The sequence below is a fragment of the Megascapheus bottae genome, chromosome 35 (assembly GCF_031878675.1).
Source record: "Megascapheus bottae isolate mThoBot1 chromosome 35, mThoBot2.hap1, whole genome shotgun sequence".
NCBI lineage: Eukaryota > Metazoa > Chordata > Mammalia > Rodentia > Geomyidae > Megascapheus > Megascapheus bottae.
Window position 1 is genome coordinate 825,519 of NC_143543.1, and position 12,707 is coordinate 838,225.

The 12,707-nt window shown below is 58.2% G+C and overlaps 1 protein-coding gene across 1 annotated transcript in view; it reads right to left on the reverse strand.

Annotated features, from left to right (window-relative positions):
* Eps8 (EGFR pathway substrate 8, signaling adaptor) overlaps window positions 1-5,795 on the reverse strand; it is a 30,421-nt gene extending 24,626 nt beyond the window's left edge. Inside the window, 1 exon segment of the mRNA XM_090324449.1 lies at window positions 5,634-5,795. The gene's annotated coding sequence lies outside the window, so the exon portion shown is untranslated.
* Between the last annotated feature and the right edge of the window lie 6,912 nt (window positions 5,796-12,707).

The window sequence follows — 12,707 nt, forward strand, 5'->3', positions numbered from 1 at the left end:
GGGACAGACACACAATCCAAAACGCACAGCCCGGAGGCCTAGCAACAACAACAACAAACAACAACAACAACAACAGAATCTGGACCTTTCGGAAACCCTGGCTCTTTAAAAAAGAAAGAAGGAAGCAAGGAAGCAAGGAAGGAGGAGGAGGAGGAGGAGGAGGAGGAAGAAGAAGAAGAAGAAGAAGAAGAGGAGGAGGAGGAGGAGGAGGAGGAGGAGGAGGAGGAGGAGGAGGAAGAAGAAGAAGAAGAGGAGGAGGAGGAGGAGAGGAGGAGGAGGAGGAGGAGGAAGAGGAGGAGGAGGAGAAGAAGAAGAAGAAGAAGAAGAAGAAGAAGAAGAAGAAGAAGAAGAAGAAGAAGAAGAAGAAGGGGAGGAGGAGGAGGAGGAGGAGGAGAAGGAGTTTTCTTTCTTTTTCTTTTCTTAAGTCTTTCCCCTCCGGGAAGACACAAATAAGCCTGACTCCACTGGCCCCGAGGCTGAAACTGCCCCACAGAAACCTGGCAGGTCCAAGGTCTGTGGACCGAAATCCCAGGATAATAAACTTCACCTGCCCCAGCTCCGTGCTCTCCAAAGGGCAATGGAGACTGCACGATGCCGTGAGGCCGCTCACACCCACCAGCTGAGGGACAGGCGAACGAGCCCTCTGCACGTGTGTGTGTGTGTGCCTGACCCCCCCCCGCAAACCCTGAGCCCAGAGTAACCCCCCAACATTCAGAAACCACTTGGAATGATGTGGAAAAATAGTCTTTTAAAACGACCACCTGGCCCCGTATCACCCCAGCTACTGAAGAAGCTGAGACAGATAGGAGGATCGTGGTTCAAAGCTGAGCCCAGCCGGGACAGGAAAGCCCATGAGACGCTTCTGTCTAATGAACCAGCAAAAAGGAAGCCCAGAGTGGAGCTGTGGCTCAAGTGGTAGAGCGCCAAGCCGTGAGCAAAAAAGAAAATGGCAATGACACCCAATCAAACAACCAGAAAACACCAACCTCCACCGTGACAATGTGTCCTCTGGCTCTCTCTCTCTCTCTCTCTCTCTCTCTCTCTCTCTCAACCGGGGCTTTCCCAGGCCTTGCACACTCACCGCACGGGGGGCCCGGAACACACACCCAGCCGCTCTAGGCCGGTGGAAGCCGAGATGGGCCGCCGTGCATTCTTCCACCTCAGATGCCAGGCGAGAACCACCTGACCTTGCCACCTCGCGCGTGTGGGGCGGGCGTGAACCCAGGCTGGCTCTTCTTCCTTGAAGTGGGGAGGGCAGGTCTCAGCCACGGCACTCTAGAAGCCAGGCAGGGGAGTCGAACCCACAGAACTCAGAAGCGAGGGGGGAGGGGAAACAAGGCAGCAATACAGTTATAGATATTTTCTTCTTGGAATACAGCAATAGGTATCAAGGTGTGATTTTTGTTTTCCCTCCTCACTGGCCAATTTCACGCCACTTGGCGTGGGCCGGGGTCAAGAGGATTTGTTTGAAAAAGCCTGGGGAGGCGGAGGAAGAAAAGTCAAAAGGAGGAGGAAGAGGAAAAGAACCACAAAGCAGGGGCGGGGATTTACACGCAGCTGCCGTGGCAGGTGTGTTTGCAGCCAGACACACCCACGTGCCCCCCCCCAATGAAAACAACAGTTCCCACCAGCTTGGATAAATCAGGGCGATTCTACACACACACACACACACACGCACACGCACACGCACGCACACGCTGCAAGAACCCAGCACAGCTGAGACCGAAGGATCGCGGTTCAAAGCCAGCCCGGGATAGGAGAAATCCCTGAGACTCTCATCTCCCATGAACCAGCAAAAAGAAAGGGGGGGAAAAAAAGTGGACATGGTGCAATGGCTCAAGTGGTAAGAGCGCCGCCCTGATGCGAAAAGAAGCTCAGACACCAACGCCCAGGCCCCGAGTTCAAGCCCCACCACCGACCAAAATGCCAAGCTTAGATGGTGAAGGCTCACCCTGGCGGGGTTAAACTTCACAGATCGCTTCCAGGTTTCATAAAAGGCGGATTCTCAAGAGCCATTTCCCCGTGGCTGGGTGGGGGGGGGGGGGAGGAGACGGGCAGGCGTCTGTGGGAAGACTCTCAGCACCAGTGCTCGGTCAGACAACTCCTGAGCTGGATTTGGGGGGAGGGGGAGACAGAGCTGGCGATGCCCCCCGGGGGGGACGGAGACATAAAACTTCAAAGCCTCCCCGGACTGTGTAATTTACGATTTCACAACCTTCAATAAATCACTCATAAGAACCCAAATGCCTGTGCAGGGAGACAGGGTTTCCTCCACCCCAGGACTCGAACTCCTGACCCACGGGCTTCTCTGCCGGACGTGGTGGGCTTGCTCACGCCGTGCCTTTTTCAGGGGCTGGTAGTATTCCAACGGGAGGGAGGGGGCGGGGGGCCTGGCTGAAGTCACTGCTTCCCGGGTGACAAGGAGGGAGCAGGTCTGAGCTCCTCTGGGAATCCTGAGGAGTCTCATTTAGGAAGGGGGCTGGGGCAGGGGCTCTCAGCACTCGTCTTACTGGTTCTATGCCCTTTATCCAAGGCTATAAAACAGGGGGACGCCCTCCCCCTCCCCCGCCACCCTGGGCCCCCTGGCTGTGACTCACGGGTCATTAAGCATCTCCCCGGATTCCAGCCGTGGACTTTAGACCCTTAAAGATGACAGGACAATATGTTAGTCATCACCAGCGAGGGAGCAGAGGGAAGCTGGAAATACAGAAGCACAGGTGTATGTGCACACACGCGCGGGACATTCCTATGCCGAGAAGGAGAAGGGCGAGGTTCGATCTTGTAAGCGCCTCTGTGACCAGTGAACTGCCATCCTGGGTTCATGACATGTGTGCCCCTGGCTGGGTGTGGGTGTGTGTGTGTGTGTGTGTGTGCGCACGCTGGGGTCCTGGGGTTTCAACTCAGAGCCTGGGTCCTGTCCCTTAGCTTTTTTTTTTTTCACTCAAGGCTTGGTGCTCTACCACTTGAGCCACGGCGGTGGGCGACGCCTTGGTTTTTTTTGCTGGTGAGATGGAGAGAAGAGCTTGGAGGACTGGGCCCAGTGGCTCTCAGGCCCAGAATCCCAGGGTCTGTGGGAGAGAGGGTCGTGGTCCCCAAGACCTGGGGAGGATGGGAGGGAGGGGAGGGGGGGGGAGGAGTGCTGAGATCAGGAGAAAGGACTCACGCCCCCGGCAAGCCCTGGGGAGGTTGGGGGGGACCCAGCCCTCACCAGGACCTCAGGCCTGGGCTCTGAACCCCAACACACCCAGCCTTGTCCTCCCCTCCCCCCCCCCCACAAAACCCCAACCCGGCCTCTGGCTGTGCGGTCCAGGCTGGCTCCCACATGGGCCTCAGTGAAGTCACACTCACACACACACACACACACACACACACCCTGCACACTCGTCCCCGTTCACTGTCTACACAGCATGTCACCCCAGCTCCTCAGGAGGCTGAGATCTGAGGATGGAGGTTCAAAGCCAGCCTGGGCAGGAAAGTCCAGGAGACTCTGATCTCCAGTGAACCACCAGAAAACCAGACGTGGAGCTGTGGTTCAAGGGGTAGAGCTCCCGCCTTGAGCAAAAGAGGCTCAGAGACGGCGCCCAGGGCCCTGAGTTCAAGACCCAGGACTGACAACAATCAAACCAAACTCTGAGATGACCAACACCTGAGGGCCAATATCGAGTCCAGGGGTTTCTGGGGGGCCCGGGAGGGTGGGGGCCGGGCCGGCCCTGGCTGCAGGCCCGAGCGCGGGCCGGGGGCCAGGCTTGTGCTGCCCTGCGGGGTCGCCATCTGGCCTGGGCCCCGTTGGAATGGGGGAGCTTGGCCAGGCCAGGCTGTGTGTCCATCTGGACGCGGGTCTCACCCCGGTGGGGCTCGAGGGCGCCCCCTCCCTCCCTCCCGCCCTCCCTCCTTCCTTCCCTCCCTCTCTACGGTCCTGCGGTCTCGCCTCAACTAGGTCACTCTCGGAACCAGAGGCGCTTTTATTTACCTTAGCTAAGCCCTGCTCATGGCTCCCCCCTGGCACCCCAGCCCCTCAGGAGGCGGAGATCTGAGGATCGAGGTTCAAAGCCAGCCTGGGCAGGAAAGTCCAGGAGACTCTGATCTCCAGGGAACCACCAGAAAACCCGACATGGAGCTGTGGTTCAAGGGGTAGAGCGCCAGCCTGGAGGGAAAGAAGCTCAGGGACAGCGCCCAGGCCCCGAGTTCAAGTCCCAGGTCTGACACAGGCACACTCGCACACACTCGCACACACTCACAGCGTAGGGAGGCACTGTTACTTCTTACAAGTCAAAGGCGCTCTTAAAAGTCTGCAATTCACATGGACGCCATTAAGACACCCACACCCCAAATCCAAGAGAACAGACGCCTCCCTCTCCCTCTCCCTCTCTCCCTCTCTTCCCCCCTCCCTCCCTCTTTCTCTCCCTCCCTCTTTCTCTCTCCCTCTCTCTCTGTCCCCCCCAGCCCTGTCTGAAGTGTGGGTGATTTCCTGAGCACGCGATGGCTTCTCCATTTCTCCACTTTTCATGAGGCAGCTGTGCACCCAGGCCTGGAAGCCATGCAAACCCCACTGAAATCCCCCCCCTCCTCCCCCCTCCTCCCCCTCCCTCCCCACTCCCCATCTCAGACTTTCTTGGGGGGAGACTGGGTGCAGTCGGTGTGTAATTTGTAAATAGACTTATTGTGTGTGTGTGTGTGTGTGTGTGTGTGTGTATCTTTGTGCAGTACCTGTACATCTAGAAAAAAACAGAGACATGACAGTCCTTGCCCGGGAAGACAAAATGTGGGATAAATACGGGATACAAACATGTGCATAGCGATTTGAGGGGGGGGAGAGTGAGCGAGCGGGGCAGTAGAAAGATCATCGTGTACTTTCCACAGTGGTGAGCATTCACCTGCCATTCGATGTGCAGTTTGCATGCTTCTTCTCATTGGTAACTCAGTGAAGTGTGTGTGTGGGGGGGTTAAGATTGCACTATTCTCATATCCTGGCACTTGACAGACACGGATTTCATGTTTTCTTATTGACACACACATTTGATTGAGCATAGCGTGGATGTCTCAAGATGTGTGAGATAAATACATTGAATTTGTTTGCTTTCTGCCAGTGTGTGTGTGTGTGTGTGTGTGTGTGTGTGTGTGTGTGTGTGTCCTGGGACTTGAACTCAGGGCCTGGGCGCCATCCCTGAGCTTCTTTCCCTCCAGGCTGGCGCTCTACCCCCTTGAACCACAGCTCCACGTCTGGTTTTCTGGTGGTTCACTGGAGATCAGAGTCTCCTGGACTTTCCTGCCCGGGCTGGCTTTGAACCTGTGGTCCTCAGATCTCCGCCTCTGAGTGGCTGCACACCCTTCCTCCACGCGCGGCAGACAAGCCGGGCGCCTGTCACGCCAGCTCCTCAGGAGGCTGAGATCTGAGGATCGCGGTTCAAAGCCAGCCCGGGACGCAAAAGGATGGGAGCGTCTTGATCTCCAGTGAACCTCTAGAAAACGGAAGTGGTGCTGTGGCTCCAGTGGTAGAGCACCAATCTTGAGCAACGCCCAAGGACAGCGCTCGGGCCCTGAGTTCAAGACCCAGGACTGGAACATAAAAAAAAAAATGTGTTCTAGAAACAGGTGCTGGAAGCCATAAACGCCACCCAAGACGCGGCCCTTACCGCCACCGGGTTAAATCCTGCCCTCCTCCCCGGAGGTCATTTTCTCCTGGAAGTCCAAGGACAAGCTCACGGCCTGGGGCTCTCAGCTGTTCCGCCGAGTGCCTGGCAGTGGAAGGAAAACAGAACCAGGTGGAGATGAGCCATGGCTGGAGGAGGCAGGAAGCTGGGAAGGGAAGATAAGACTCAGCCATTCCGCCCCGCCCAGCTCCGAGCCCGCCCGGCCTCTCCCCGACCCCACAGCCACCGTGAAGCCACTCGGGAGGCTGAGATCCCAGGTTCCCGGTTCAAAGCCAGCCTGGGTAGGAAAGCCTGACAGACTCTGATCTCCACCGAATCACCAAAAACAAGGCAGAAGTGGAGCCGTGGTTCAAACGGTGGAGCGCCAGCTTCAACACAAGAAAGCCGGGAAAGAGCCCCCCCAAAATGCCCGACCTCCGGATGTGAGCGTTCCCTAAAAGCAAGGGGGCCCCCACCCCACCCGCATCCTGGGGGTGCCCTCCCCACAGCGGGGTGAGACAATCCCCAATGCAAGTGAGGGTGCAAGGGGAGTGACATTTGGGGGTCAGGAAAGACGGGGTGCGGGGGGGGGAAGTGGGGATGGGAGAGGGGAGAGAATGGGGGCCAGGGAGAGGGGGTACGGGGGAGGGGAGGGGAGAAGGGGGGAGATGGGGGGAGAACGGGGGGAGAGGGGGAGAGCGGGGGAGAAGGGGGAGAGGGGAGGAGAAGGCGAAAGGGGGGGCGGGCGCCCCAAACAGTAAATCCTGAGCGCCCAGGCCGGGGCTGTGCAGATGTCCACCACCTGGACCACTCCTGGGAGAGGACACCGACTTGGGGTGACGCCCGGGGCACCCCAAGTCTAACCACTGGGTGGACTCGGGGTCAGGGTTGGGGTTGGGATCGGGGTGGAGTCGGGGTTGGGGTTGGAGTGGACACAGGGTTGGGGTGGACACGGGGTTGTGGTGGACACGGGTTTGGGGGTTGGGGTGACACAGGGTTGGGGTTGGGGTGGGACATGGGGTCGGGGGTGGACACGGGGTTGGGGTGGACACGGGGTTGGGGTTGGGGTGGACACGGGGGTTGGGGTGGACACGGGGTTTGGGGTTGTGGTGGACACCGGGTTGGGGTGGACACGGGGTTGGGGTGGACACGGGGTTGGGGTGGACACGGGGTTGGGGTTGTGGTGGACACCGGGTTGGGGTGGACATGGGGTTGGGGTGGACACGGGTGGTTGGGGTTGGGGTGGACACAGGGTTGGGGTGGGACACGGGGTTGGGGTGGACACAGGGTTGGGGTGGACACAGGGTCTCGTCTTACCTCTTCCCTCCTCCTCCTCCCCCTCCTCCTCCTCCTCCTCCTCCTCCCCCTCCCCTCCTCCCCTTCCGCCCCCTCCTCCCCCTCCTCCGTCCCGGGCTGCAGGGCTCTGGTTCCGGCCCCTGCACTGCTCTGGCTCTGCTCGGCTGCCGGGAAGGAGCCGAGGCCGCGCGTGCGCAGTGCGGGGCGGGAGGGGGGGGCGGGATCTGCGCTCAGGTCTTCCGGGGGCCGTGGGGAGGGGGGGTGGGAGGGGAGGGGAGGAGGGGGGGGAGGGGGGAGGAGGAGGAGTGGAGGGGGAGGAGGAGGGAGGAAGGGGAGGAGGGAGCGGAGGAGAGGAGGGAGGGGGAGAGGGGAGGAGGACGGCCAGGGCTGGGGTCCCTGGGAACCCCGGGTTTGCAGAGGCTCCCTATCCCCCTGTCCCTCCCCTCTCCTCCTTATCCCCTCCCTATCCCCTCCCTATCCCCCATCCCCTCCCCACTCCTTCCTATCCCCCTGTCCCCTCCCCTCTCCTCCCTATCCCCTCCCCACTCCTCCCTATCCCCTCCCTCTCCCCTTATCCCCTCCCCACCCCTCCCTATCCCCCTGTCCCCTCCCCTCTCCTCCCTATCCCCCTCTCCCCTCCCCACCCCTTCCTATCCCCCATTCCCTCCCCACTCCTCCCTATCCCCTCCCTATCCCCTATCCCCTCCCCACCCCTCCCTATCCCCATCCCCTCCCCTCTCCTCCCTATCCCCCTATCCCCTCCCCACCCCTCCCTATCCCCCATCCCCTCCCCTCTCCTCCCTATCCCCCTATCTCCCTATCCCCTCCCCACCCCTCCATATCCTCTCCTTATCCCCCCATCCCCTCCCCAATCCTCCCTATCCCCTCCTTATCCCCCTATCTCCTCCCCACCCCTCCCTATCCCCCTATCTCTTCCCCACTCCTCCCTATCCCCCTATCCCCTTCCCACCCCTCCCTAGCCCCTCCCCTCTCCTCCCTATCTCTTCCCCACCCATCCCTATCCTCCATCCCCTCCCACTCCTCCCTATCCCCTCCCTATCCCCTCCCTATCTCCTTATCTCCTCCCCATCCCTCCCTATCTCCCTATCCCCTCCTATCCCCCTATCCCCTCCCCTCTCCTCCCTATCCCCCATCCCCTCCCCACTCATCCCAATCCCCCTATCCCCTCCCCACTCCTCCCTATCCCCCTATCCCCTCCCCACTCCTCCCTATCCCCCATCCCCTCCCCACTCCTCCCTATCCTCCTATCCCCTCCCCACTCCACCCCACCCCTCCAGAGTGGGTTTGGCAGCCAGCATGCAAGCAGTGGCCATCCCCCCCCACAACTCTGCAGAGGGAGGGAGGGAGGGAGGGAGGGGGGCCAGGCTGAAAGGCCTGGTCAGCTCCCCCAGAGCCTGTGCCAAAGGGACTTCCGCACTCCTTCCACCCCCAAGTCACCCACAGAGGCCCTGAGACCCCCCACCACGCTCGGGATCGGAGGGTCCCAGTTCCCAGCCAGCCCTGAGACTCCCTTCTCCCGTGAACCACCCAGCACAAACCCTGGAGCGCCAGCCGGGAGCCAGGAAGCTTAGGGCCTGCGCTGCCTTGCAGGACCCACACTGAACGAATGAACAAACGAATGAATGAATGAATGAATGCACCACCTCCTTCCCACGTGGATGCAGTCATTTGCCTGTGTGCGTGTGCGTGTGTGTGTGTGAAGGATTCAGCGCCCACAGAGGCAAGAAACTCCAGCAACTGTTACACAAAGCTTCCCCCTAAAGAAAATAAACACATCCTGGAGCTGTTACCTGCGTGTGCGCACACACACACACACACACACACACACGCACACCTTCCACCACAAATTAACACCAAGCCCCCAGCAAGATCACAGGACTTGCAAGAGAGAATGAATCCGCCTGCGCCCTCGGCCTCAGCAGACTCCACACACATAACTAGATTTACAAGGTAAATGAAGCCAGAGGGCCAGGATTCGCTATTTAAACAGGGGAGAGGGGGATAGCTCGGGGATAGGGTCCAGGTCCCAAGTTCAAGACCCAGGAACCGCTCACACGAGACCCCATCTCCATTAATCCCTGGACAGGGTGGGGTCAAATCCCCACAGGAGTCGAGAGACCACCAACAGGACGATCGCAGTCCAGGCAGAACAGAAAATAATGAAGGAGAGAGGGAGGGGAGGAAGGGGTTTCGGGGACCAGCAGGAGGAAGAAGAACCTGCCTGGGAGGTGAGCCCTGGAGACAGTTCTTGCTTTTTTAGCTGGTTCATTGGAAATCAGAGTCTCACGGACTTTCCTGCCCAGGCTGGCTTTGAACCTGGAACCTCAGATCTCAGCCTCCAGAGGAGCTGGGGTGACAGGCGGGAGGCATCAGCTACTGGGTTACAAACATCATCATGATTCCTCTTTCCCAGCCGTGTCACAGCTGAACCCATCTGTATGCGAGAAGGGCCACCAGCCTGGGTTTGCAGCCAGGCTTGAGAAGGCTCCGTTTCCTGTGCTCTCTGGACATAGCCGTGGCTGGCCAGAGCCCCCGGGGACTCTCACGGAACGGTCAGTGCGAGAAAAAGTCCTCTTTATTTTCTCCTCAGCCAGAAAATAACAAAGCCAAAGCGACTCTCAGGCCCCCACTCTGACCCCCGTTTTGTCCACTGCCCTGGCCTCCGGCCAGACTCTGAGTTCAATCCAACCCAGGCTTCCATGGACGACTTGGAAAAACACCCTAGAATGTTTTGGGGTGTGTGTATGCACCAATCTTGGGGCTTGAACTCTGGGTGCTGTCCCAGAGCTTTGGTTGCTTGAGGCTGGTGCTTTACCACTTGAACCACGGCTCCCCTCCTGGTGTTTTGCACCACGGCTCCCCTCCTGGTGTTTTGCTGGTTCACTGGAAGATGAGAGCCCTGCGGGACCAGACTCCGACTTATCTGGACAAGCCTTGAGCAACTAAATAGCCTGGGCAGAAAAGTCCACCAGAGTCTGATCTCCAGAAAACCAGACGTGGAGCTGTGGTTCAAGCGCTAGAGCGCCAGCCTGGAGGGAAAGCAGCTCAGGGACAGCGCCCAGGCCCTGAGTTCAAGACCCAGGACAGACACACACATAGAGAGGGCTGGCTTGTTCGTTCCTATAGCGATGGGATTTTAGCCCAGGTTACAGTCTGATGAGGTCAGGAACAGGGGGGGCGGGGGCGGGGGAATCGCTTAGGGCCAAACAGACCAGGAGAGGAGGAAAGAAAGCCTCACCCCTGCACCCCTGCAGGCAGGCAGCGGTGGCCATGCACAGATGGGGTCTGGGGAATCTAGTTTTTTCCGTCTGGACTGGTCTAGTTGTTGATTGCAATGAGGTTTGGAAACATTCTTGTCTGATTTCCAGTACACACACACACACACACACACACACACACACACACACACACACACGCACGCAGAAACGCAGTACACACACCAAACAAAATAATGATAGTATTTTCTTTCGGGCCCGGTGCAGGCTACCTGGTTGTTTGGTTTTTTTGACTCCTGTGAACGCCCTACACAGCCATCCAGACTCCGCCTGATCTCCACCCGCAGGTTCAAAGCATGAGCTGTTTGCTTTCCTTCAGATGATGACTTACAGATTAAACAAGGCTCTGTTCCGGAACCTGCTCGAAGCCTGGCGGCGCCTCTCAGAGCTGTCTGCGCAGGCTGAGACACCGAAGACGTGGACTAGTCCAGGTGGCACTGTCACGGTGATTCCCAAGGAGCGAAATAATCTGTAGGGCTGGGTGCTGGCGGCTCACGCCTGTCTCAGGAGGCTGAGATCTGAGGATCCTGGTTCAAAGCCAGCCCGGGCAGGAAAGTCCAGGAGACTCTGATCTCCAGTGAACCACCAGAAAACCAGACGTGGAGCTGTGGTTCAAGGGGTAGAGCGCCAGCCTGGAGCGAAAGAAACTCAGGGACAGCGCCCAGGCCCTGAGTTCAAGACCCAGGACTGTTAAAAAAAAAAAAAGGAAGAAAAGAAAGGAAGAAATGAACGTCAGGGAAAGGGTGGGGCGCCGGGGCCTGCGCTGGGCGGGGCCGGCCAGCCCGAGTCCAGGCCACAGTGTGTTGGGAGGTCGGGGCCAGAGGAAGGGCGCCCGAGGCCAGCCTGGGCCCTGTTAGGGACAGCCTGACCCTGGGTCGGGGACAAGGTGTGTGCAGAAGCTCTCGGGGGCGTGAGTCACTTCTGCAGCGGGGTCGACCGGGGCCAGGCCACTGAGCAACGTCCAGGGCCCTGAAGCCAAATGGGAGGACACAGGAGAGGAGAGGTGCGTGTGTGTGCACGTGTGTGTGTGTGTGTGTGTGTGTGTGTGTGTTCATAGGTGTGGACAAGCACCCAGGCCTGTCCTCGTCGACTTTCCTCTGTCCTTGTGTGTGCATGTGTATGCGTGTGTGTGCACCTGCCTGCACGTTCGCCACAGGAGGGAGGCAGCTAAGAAAGCCGGGTCTTTCACTAATAAGGCCTTACCAACCTCTACCTGAATCCACCCTCCTGTCACCCACCCACCTACCCATCCACCCACCCACCTACCCATCCACCCACTCACCCATCCACCCATCCATCCGTCCGCCCGACCGTCCGTCCATCCATCCATCCATCCATCCACCTGTCTGTCCGTCCATCCGTCCACCCATTCACCCATCTATCCATCCATCCATCCATCCACCCGTCTGTCCGTCCATTCATCCATCCATCCATCCATCCACCCACCCATCCACCAGTCTGTCCGTCCATCCATCTGCTTATCTATCAATCCATCTGTCCATCCATCTATCTCTCCATCCATCCACCCACCCACCCACCCACCCATCCACCCCTCCGTCGTCCATCCATCTGCTTATCTCTCCATCCATCCATCCATCCGCTTATCTATCAATCCATCTGTCCATCCATCTATCTCTCCATCCATCCATCTGTCCGTCCGTCCATTCATCCATCCACCCACCCACCCATCCATCCAGGCTCCCGCCTGTCACCCCACCTCCTCAGGAGGCTGAGATCTGAGGATCACAGGTTCAAAGCCAGCCCGGGCAGGAAAGTCCAGGAGACTCTGATCTCCAGGGAACCACCAGAAAACCAGACGTGGAGCTGTGGCTCCAGTGGTAGAGCGCCAGCCTGGAGGGAAAGGAGCTCAGGGACAGCGCCCAGGCCCTGAGTTCAAGACCCAAGACCGGCATAACAAGAAAAAGAAATGGTGCTACTAATACTTGAATAGGAATAGAGTCAGGTGGTGAAATCAGTTATCGGGTCATATTTAAAGGGGAAAACAAAACATCAAAATCTTGAGAGTAGCTCTGTTTTAATTTACATAATATGAAAACGTTTATGAAGACAGTGAGTAGAAACGAATTTAACAGAAAACGAAAATGAGGTTGGAGGCACAGCTCAGTCGGTAGCCCATTCAGGAAATGAATGAAGTACTCAGGTCCTGAGTTCGAGTCTCTCTCTTGGACCCAGAGAAAGAAAGTTCACCTATTTTATTGTAGTTTATTATTTTTTTTCCAGTGTATTCTGGGTACAGGGACAACAGAAAAATGAGCCTTTTGATTTTTTTCCTTCCCTTCTCTGGAAGGCAGGCCTGGCTCCCAGGTTCTGAGTTCGAATCACACTTCTCTGGTGTGTCTCACGCCGACTTCCAAACCATGCGTCAATTCTCAGCAGAACCTTTGCCTGTTGGCACTGTGGAGGAAGGGTAGTGCTGTCAGGTTTGGGGGGGCCGCTGGCTGGGGGGGGCGTCTTCTCTCCTCAG